Source organism: Portunus trituberculatus, chromosome 30 (assembly GCF_017591435.1).
Source record: "Portunus trituberculatus isolate SZX2019 chromosome 30, ASM1759143v1, whole genome shotgun sequence".
NCBI lineage: Eukaryota > Metazoa > Arthropoda > Malacostraca > Decapoda > Portunidae > Portunus > Portunus trituberculatus.
In genome coordinates, this window is record NC_059284.1 from 11,210,688 (window position 1) to 11,220,558 (window position 9,871).

General features: G+C 40.5%; 1 protein-coding gene across 1 annotated transcript in view; it reads right to left on the reverse strand.

Moving 5' to 3' along the window:
• Positions 1–5,349, reverse strand: part of LOC123510888 — a 102,492-nt gene extending 97,143 nt beyond the window's left edge. Inside the window, exon 1 of the mRNA XM_045266346.1 lies at positions 5,171–5,349. The gene's annotated coding sequence lies outside the window, so the exon portion shown is untranslated. The remainder of the gene's footprint in view (positions 1–5,170) is intronic.
• Between the last annotated feature and the right edge of the window lie 4,522 nt (positions 5,350–9,871).

The window sequence follows — 9,871 nt, forward strand, 5'->3', positions numbered from 1 at the left end:
CCATGTGTCAACGAAGAAGGTTATAAGTACACACACACTCACACACACACACACACACACACACACACACACACACACACACACACACACACACACACACACACACACACACACACACACACACACACACACACACAGCTATATTTAACTTTTTTTTTACTTTATAGGACTTTGATAGGCTGTGATCATTTTAATTTCCTACGACGAAGTTTTCCTCCTCTTCCTCCTCCTCCTTTCCTCCTCCCCTTCTTTTTCCTTAAGCTGTCAGTACCTCCGCTAAGCCCTTTAATTACTCTAGGTACATAATTACTCTCGAGTTTCCGGCTTCCAAGAATCTTAAGCATATTTACCTCATAAATAGAAAAAAAAATGAGTTTCCTTTAATTCAGAAGTAGAAATTCCTTTTGTAGACCTTTTTTTCTTTTATTATTACTAAGTGGATCTGAGGAAGCCAGGGAGGACGAGCGTGTGGGCGTAGAAAATCCGGCTATTGACGTTAGATTGAAGGAAATAGGTCGGCTTCGCTCTCTCGCTGCCCCGAATGACTATGATAGGGAGGGAGGGCAAGGAACAACAGCGTGTGTGTGTCGCGTGTGTCCAGGGACGAGGCGGGGTGGAGTAACAGTGAGAGTGGAGGTGGGGGAGTGTGGAGGAGGGTCAGGGTTTAGAGTGAGGGAAAGTAAAGGGCATAGTATTGTATGCCAAGGGAGGGGATAGGGAAGAGGGGAAGATATGTATTCTGTGGAAAGGAAAAACTGAGGGAAAGAAGTGGCTAAGACCTTAAAGGAAGCGGGGAGATAAGTAAGAGAGGAAGTGAGGGACGGAAAGAGGAAGAAAGAACGAGGGGAAATGAAGGATGAAGAGTAGAAAGAAGGAAGGAAGGAAGGAAGAAATTGTGTGAGACTGGAAGAAGAATGTTAGTGGGGTAGTCTTTGTAGTACCAACAACAATAACAACAATAATAATAATGATAATAATCCCAACAATGCAAAGTTTATTTAAATACACTACAGAATTACCAACTAAAGATACACACATTAACACTAATTACTCTAACAACTGTTGGCTGTTTCAAGACTTAGAGCCTTTTTGTTCAGAAGTTTGTCTAACCATAAGCGTGTCACAACTCCCGACTTAACCACGTATCTAATTAAAGAGTCTACCCAATGATCCCTTACCTGTATGTGTGTGTCTGTTTGTATGTAGGTTAGACAACTGATAGGAAATAAAGATGAAAGACAATTAAGAAAACTAGATAGTGTAAAAAAAGGAAGAGAAGGGAGGAAGAGTGGAATTGAAGAAAACGAATAATAGAGTAGGAAAGAAAGAGAGAGAGAGAGAGAGAGAGAGAGAGAGAGAGAGAGAGAGAGAGAGAGAGAGAGAGAGAGGGAGAGAAAGGGAAGCAACCATCAGCAATACAATACAAGAGTTTTTGTTCGTAATGTTGCTTCTTTTCCTTGGTATTTGGCGCACCTCTCACCGCCAGGCACGCTCTCCCTCCCTCACACTCGCAAGCACTCTCTCAAAGCGCTCATATTTACCATTTCCGCAGGATCTTATGAATTCTCTTCCTTTGAAACCGGACCGAGGCGTGACCGAAGACACCAAATGAGACCAGGAGGGTATTTGGTGAGCTCTTTTCCTTTCCTCTCCCTCTCTTCTTCCTTTTCTCTCCATTTCTTCTCTTTTTCTTCTCTATTCTTGTCTCTTTCCTTTCGCTTTCCTCTCCTTTTCCTCTTCCTTTCCCTTCCGTTTCCTCTCCTTTTTCTTTCTATTATTGTCTCTTTTCTTTCTCTTTCCTCTCCTTTTCCTCTCTTTTTCTTGTCTCTTTCTTTTCCCATCCCTCTCCTTTTCCTCTTCCTTTTCTCTCTTTTCTCTCCCTTTCCTCTCCTTTCTTCTCGTTTTCCTATTCCTTTTCTCTCCTCTTCCTCTCCCCTTCTTTTCCATTTCCTGTCCTCTTACTTTCCTCTCTCCCTGTATCTCTTGCTTTTCTCTCTTCCTTTCCTCTCTTCCTTTTCTCTCTCCCTTTTCTCTCTTCCTTTTCCTATTCTTTCTTCCGTTCCTTGTATACTTTTTTCTTTTTTACTTCTCTTTCAGCATGTTCGATAGAAGATAAGCAGAGAGAGAGAGAGAGAGAGAGAGACTTGCGTTCCTCTTATCTTCCGTTCCTTCTTTCTTTCTTTCTTGTATCTTTTGCTCTATTTGTTCTCTGTCTGCGTGTTCGTTTGTCTATTTTCTCTCTCTCTCTCTCTCTCTCTCTCTCTCTCTCTCTCTCTCTCTCTCTCTCTCTCTCTCTCTCTCTCTTTCCCGTGACTCACAGCTCCGTGCGTTAGTTATTTACAAGATTCGAAGGGCGTCTCGGATCTGTGTGTGTGTGTGTGTGTGTGTGTGTGTGTGTGTGTGTCATTCTTTATTTGTCGTCTTACTTGTCAAGCGGAATGTTACAAGGGATTTTTTTCTTGTCTTTTTTTTTCTTTGCCTGTCTTTTTTGCTTTGTCCCGTAAAGTAAACATTGCCTTTCTCTCTCTCTCTCTCTCTCTCTCTCTCTCTCTCTCTCTCTCTCTCTCTCTCGCTCTCGCTCTCTCGTTCTAGCTCTCTCGCTGTCGCTTTTTATTTTCACTGTGGTGTAGAGAGAGAGAGAGAGAAACAGACAGACAAGAACAAAGACAGACAAAGAGACGAAAAAAGCCTCTTCTCTGTACCTGCACCACCAACAGGAGGCTTTTCCCTTGCCCTATAATGACTCTCACCTAGAACCGCTCGTAACACACCTGCCGTAAAGAACAGAGGTGAGGGCGTGCCTGGGCCATGTATGTCAGGGGTCAACAAGTTATTTCGGATGCCGTCTCCCTTTAATCTCCGAGAAACCGATTCGTCTTGTATATTTATGTGTATGATTGGCGGGTGTAGAGGGCAAGACTCCACTTCCAAGGCATGTATTTCGAAAGGTTTTGCTCTCTCGCCATTATTTTCAAAGGCTCTAGTTGAAGGTACTCATGTTCTTAAGGGTATTTTTATGGTTTCAGTGATGGATTAGCAAGGTTTTAAGTTTGTCATAACGAGAAACTGCCTTAGAAACCTTTGCTAGTCGTCTATTGGGTCTTGAAAAATTGTGATGGTGAGAGAGCGAAGTGTTTCTGTATATGGCCCCAAGTCCCATCTCGTTGGTACTTGTTGAGACAGGTTCAGGTGTTGTGACGAATGGTGAGCTTTACAGTTATGGATGGACGGTAGTGAATGTGTTGTCTCTCTTTGTCTGTCTTTCTGTCTCTGTCTACCTGTCTTTGTCTATGTCTCTCTCTCTCTCTCTCTCTCTCTCTCTCTCTCTCTCTCTCTCTCTCTCTCTCTCTCTCTCTCTCTCTCTCTCTCTCTCTCTCTCTCTCTCTCGTATCCTATTAATCTTCCACTGTTGTATTGCGTTCTCTAAATTTCAAGTGTTATTCAGTGTATATTAATGTTTTCTTTCATTTTTCTTTCTTTAGTCTGTTTTCCGTGCGTTAACCATTTTTCCATTTATTTTTGCCTCATGTAAGATATTCACTGTCCTACACAAATAATAGGAAGATAAAACAAAGGGCCCGTAACGTACCAATCTCTCACGAATAGAAAAAAAAAAGTATTCAAAACTGTTTGGCATATAAAGTGATTTAGAAATACTTGGCATAGTCAGTAGAATAGAGTGTTAGATCAAAAAAATATCAACGTAATAGAAATAAGAAGTATGTGTTGTTACAAACTGGTGCTAGTGATCGTGGCCTATAGAGTCAAAATGAGTGACGAGTGTGGGTCATGCATTGTGGGTAAAGTAATTAATGGGGATCTGATAGAGGGCTTAAAGTTGTGTACGTTATATAGTAAGGGTGATGTGAGCATAGTTTTCAGGGTCAGTAAGAAGGATAGAAAAATATGAAGTTTGACAAATTAATGATTGGTTGAAACTTGATAAAGATTTAGAAAGAGATAGGAAGGAATTGCTTCTGAAATATCGTAGAATGGAAGAAATTCAGTAATCAGGTTTAGTCCTTTGTTATAGCTTTACAACACGTTAGACTAATTCATGTGTGAGAATAAGTGGAAATACGCGTTGACTAAGCGACTTCTTGCACTCTCCTTTATTTCCTTATGTTCTTAATGGCGTTATATGAAAAATAACTATATCTGTGTTATCTCCATCACGGAAATTTTGCACTGTGATATAAGAAGCAATAATGACGTTTGAAGCAGACTATCACAAAAACACTCGCGCTTCGCCTCACTACAAGAGAGAGAGAGTGACAGCTGGACATGAATGACACACACGAACACAATATCTTATAAGGTGACGTGTTCCACCAAAGAAGAAACCGTGACGCATGAATTTCAAGAAAGTATTTTAACTCCAGCGACATGAAAAGAAAAAAAAATAACTGCATCTCATCTCGGCGGAAAAGAAAGAGTGGCATAAGAATTTGAAGACATTACTTCACTCCCAGCGTCACGAAAACATGCTAAATTTGACCTTGGTGGATATAGAGTCACTTGATCACGAAATATTGGACGTGTATCAAGGTACGCACAAATATTTAAGGTGTAGAAGAGTGTTGTAAGTGAGGCGCGGCATCGAATCACAAACTGCAGCTCAGGAATCGTAAATAAGTGACTGAGAACAAAGTAAATAAATGAAAATAGTGTGATATGTATTTTAAATCAAGGTAAGCACAAATATTTAACATGAAGAAACCCATTACAGGTGAGGCGCGGCATCGAATCACGAATCGCAGCTCAGGAATCGTAAATAAGTGACTGAGAGAAAAAGTAAATAAATAAAATGGTGTCTTGTGTATTTTGAATCAAGGTATACACAAATATTTAACATGAAGAAACCCGTTACAGGTGAGACGCGGCATTGAATCACAAACTGCAGCTCAGGAATCGTAAATAAGTGACTGAGAAAAAAAAGTAAATAGGTGAAAATGGTGTGTTAGGTATTTCAAAAGGTTACGGTTTCAATCAGCACGGAGAAGTGGTTACGTGCACAACACAAAGCTAAGTACGTGGATGATGTGAAGGTTCCTACGTGCTCTGCTTAATAAATGACCTATGCACTGGTTATAGAGTAAGATAATCGTGAAAATAAAAACCTGGAGAAGAAAATAAATCATGATAACACGAATACATCCAAGATACTTACAAATTCAACTTCTTTTGTGTTTTGATGTTGTTGTAGCGGCTGGTGATTTGCAAGCCAGTTTTGTTTGCGGGTCACTGATCGCACGGTAACTGCCGGTGGGAATAATAGAACGGAGACCTTGTTAGCGGGAAGGGCGGGGCGGGGCGGGGTGGAGAGGGGCAGCGAACCGACACGCAACACGTCCTCCCACCACCGCGGCTTGGGCCAGACTGAGCTTCTGCCTACGCTTGCCTGGCTCACCCATTGCTGCTTATCCTACCTTTACCTTTTGCTTTCTCCTCCTCCACCTGCTCCTCCTCCTCCTCCTTTTCCTCCTCCTCCTCCTCCTCCTCCTCCTCTTTCTCCTCCTCCTCTTTTTTACGTTTTCTTCATCGTCGATAACTTCTCGTTCGTTTTTATAAGTGGATATTTGCTATAACTTAATATGCGTGCGTGCGTGTGTGTGTGTGTGTGTGTGTGTGTGTGTGTGTGTGTGTGTGTGTGTGTGTGTGTGTGTGTGTGTGCTCAATGAACCATTTTTTATGACACAGTGGTATTTTTTATTGTCCATAACTCGAGATTAATACCTGAATTCATCCCGAGCTTAGACTTGGTGACTTTCATGCATGTTTTCCTTGCCACATGAAGAGCACCTCAACACACACGGCTCGTCATCTTTCCTCATTTTTTCCTGCAATACATCACACGCGAACCTTCATAATATTAATGGATAAATGGATTAACCCCTTCAGGACCATGACGCTTTTCTATATTCATTCTGCTTATTATTTGATGATTTTAAACAGCTTCAGAAATTCATGTGGTGGATTACGATAGTGAAGACTGTGGCCAATAATCTTCTAACCTCCATAGACCCTTCCTAATGTCAATGAAATGGTCTTATCGGACACAAATCTCATAGTAAAAATGTGTTCCAGTATTGAAGGAGGTTACGTCTGGTAAACTCTGGAACTCTGGAACTCCCTGCCTGTTTCTGTATTTCCAACATCCTATAACTTGACTTAATTCAAAAGGGAGGTTTCGAGACATTACTTTTTTTGGGGGGGCCAAATCTCTCAAACCTGGAAGGAGACTGGTAACTAAGTGAGCCTTTTATTTATTTCATGTTGCCTTGGCCAGCTTTCCTCTTTTACTTTTTCCTTTAGTCAAATAGTGAAAGTCGGTCAAGGACTCAGACTATGACGATAAGATTAATTTTACCTCTGCTCCGCGCCTCCCGTCCTCCACTTCACAGAGTCATGGTCAGCGTGGCCCAAATGTTTCCCTCATTGGGTTACTGTGACACAAAGACCGTTTAGTGTGTAGGTTAAGGTGTAATGAATGTGCAGTGGATGTTGAGAGTGCATAGACGTAGGTTAAGTAATAGTGTGAACGTGAAACCAGCCAGAGAGATGCTAGTCTGGTGAAGCCGCTACCTCCTCCACTGCAGAATTACACGAAGCCAACAAAGAACCATATAGATATAGATAAATGGTTAGCGTTTATTGGTTCATAAAATGTTAGTTACTTTGAAATATTAACCCCTTCAGTACTGGGACATATTTTTACCTTGAGTTTTGGGTGTGATTAGACTATTTTGTTTAAATTAGAAAGGTTCTATAGAGGTCAGAAGATTAATAGACAGTCTACTATTATAATCCCTAGTCTGAAGCTGTATAAAATCACCAAATAGTAAGCAGAATGAATATGAAGACATGTCCTGGTATTGAAGGGATTAAGATGCAAAAATACTCAGTTTTCTTTTCTTGTTAGTTCATTCTCCACCTCATCCATAGCATAACTTTACTAAGCACACCAAGAACCCTAGTCATGTTAGGAAGATTCCGTATAGATAAGTGACCAGCGTGTAGAGATTGATAAAATATTAGTAACTTTAGAATATCAATAAAAGGAAAAAAATATTCCCTTCCCTTGTCATTAATTAGTTGTACCTTTTTGTTTTCTTTTTATTTAATTACTCTGATTGGTTGATATTCCCCGCGTCCTCTTGCAACACCTGGCCATTCATTAGCGCCTCACAACGCAGGTAGCACAATGTATTCCTCCGCGCATCAGTTTCAGTATTACCAAATGACGCTGACGGTTTTAAATTTATGACATTTTAATGAGGAGAATCTTAATGCGTGTCGGGAATGAATAAAAAAAAAAGTGCTGTAAAGAAGAGAGTGACTAATGAATTAAATATTAGCACGACACATTAATTATCGCTCCTTGAATGAAAAAAAATGACACGAACACTAATTTCCCAGGTCAATTAAGCGTTAAGACTCCCTCCCTCTTTATTATCGTCACTGGGAGCACAGCCACCTCTGCGCACCTCCCCGTCCTACCAACTCCCATTTTCTACATCCTCTCATTCCAGGGTATTGCCAAGTAAAAAAAATAATGTTCAAAACCCAAAATTATGTTAATGAGTTTTCTTGCCCAAACATCGACACCTGAGGCCTTGTTCCGATACCTGTCATGGTGAGCTAGGTCCAATTAACCTGCATTACCTGTGTTACCTGTATTGCCTTCTCTGGGGCCGCCACTGGGAATTAATAACAACATTTTCCTTCCTAATCAGTGTGAGTGTTTCTTTTGTTTCCACCTCTCTTGTTACTGCTTTCATTTGCACTCTCTCTCTCTCTCTCTCTCTCTCTCTCTCTCTCTCTCTCTCTCTCTCTCTCTCTCTCTCTTTCTCTTTCTCTCTCTTTCTTTTTATTTTCTTCCTGTCTTCTATTCTTGCTGCAAAATTTGGATGCAAGAGAGAAAGAGAGAGAGAGAGAGAGAGAGAGAGAGAGAGAGAGAGAGAGAGAGAGAGAGAGAGAGAGAGAGAGAGAGAGAGAGAGAGAGAGAGAGAGAGAGAGAGAGAGCAACAAAGCAAGTAGGAAAACAGGCTACACCGGTATACAAACAGGCGAGTTCCCTAGGTAAGCAAACTGTTAGATAAATAAACAACCAATAGTACATTTGATACACAGAAATAAAAAAAAAATGGGCAGGAATAGAAATAAATGTCAAAGAGGGGAAAAATAAAAGGTGGAGGAAAAGGAAAGTGAAAGGTAGGAAAATTATATAAGGTGGAGGAAAGGGAAAGTCAAAGGGAGGAAAAATAGATAAGGTAGAGGAAATAGAAAGGTAAAGGAGGAAAAATATAAGGTTGAGGTAAAAGAAAGTAAAAATATAAGTAAAATAAAAAGGAAAAAGAAAAAAGTGAAAATAAAAAAGTTGAAAAAACGAGAAAAGTAAAAAAGAAGAAAAGAAAAGAAAAAAAAAGAAAAAAAGAAAAGATAAAAAAAAAACAAAGTAAAGAAATAAAAGAAAGACGAGACTTTTGAAAAACAAGAAACAGACAATTAGAAAATGAATAAATGTTGAAATGAATGAATAGAGATAACAGAAGGCAAAAAATATTCAAGGTAAACACATGACCTTTCTCCTCCTCTACCTCTTTTTCTTCCTCCTCCTCCTCCTCCTCCTCCTCCTCCTCCTCCTCCTCCTCCTCCTCCCCATCGTCGTCGTCTTACTCCTCCACTTCCTCCTCTTCCTCCTCTTCCTTGTTCTCCTTTTCTTCTATATTTGCTCATTCACTTCCATTTCCTTATTTCTTCTTCCTCCTTCTCCTCTTCTTCCTCCTCCTCCTCCTCCTCCTCCTCCTCCTCCTCCTCTTTGTTGTTGTTTTTGTTGTTGTTGGTGGTGGTGGTGGTGGTCTTCTTCTTCTTCTTCTTCTTCTTCTTCTTCTTCTTCTTCCATCCTCCTCCTCCTCCTCCTCCTCTTATTTGTGATATTCCTCGTCTTTCGTCTTAGCCTTCTTTTCTTTCGCTTCCTCTCATTCACATCCTAGTCTTCATTCCCTCCTCCTCCTCCTCCTCCTCCTCCTCCTCCTCCTCCTCCTCCTCCTCCTCCTCCTCCTCCTCCTCCTCCTGGCTGTAGTGTCTCGTCGCAGGCTTAATGCAGACTGCTCTTTTCTGGCTGTGAACTGTAATTAAAAGCTGCTGTGTTTGGAAGTCGGATATTTTAGCAGTGTGTGAAGAGAACTTTAGGGGTTGTTTGATCGCTGTCGCCCTTTTTATTCTCTCTCTCTCTCTCTCTCTCTCTCTCTCTCTCTCTCTCTCTCTCTCTCTCTCTCTCTCTCTCTCTCTCTCTCTCTCTGCCTTTTTTTATCGTTCAGCTGAGTTTTTTTTGTCTTTCTATTCTTTTTTTTTTTTTTATCATTGTAAGTGTTTCTGAAATGTCATTCTCTCTGTTTCTGTCTGTTTTTTTTTCTCTCTCTCTCTCTCTCTCTCTCTCTCTCTCTCTCTCTCTCTCTCTCTCTCTCTCTCTCTCTCTCTCTCTCTCTCTCTCTCTCTCTCTCTCTCTCTCTCTCTCTCTGGGTAAGTCTATGAGTGCGTAAGTATGTGCGTATGTATTTTTATGTGTTTCTCCCCCAGTTTTTCCTCATAAAAATGCAAAGTGCTTGTCACTATTAAAAATTAAAAAAAGAGGAACACTGTATTGTGTAATTGTTAGAGTCTTCATTTTCTTTTATTGCTGTATTTGAAAAGGTCGTTGACAATTGTTCTGCTTTGTGACGCTTCCGCTCTACAATTGAATGTGATCAAATGCATGTTTCAGTGTCAAAAAAAGAGTAAAATTTAATTAATAATATGTTTCTTTCTTTTCTTTTACGAATTAGTGTTTGGCTTGTTCATTAACCCCTTCAGTACCATGACGCATCTT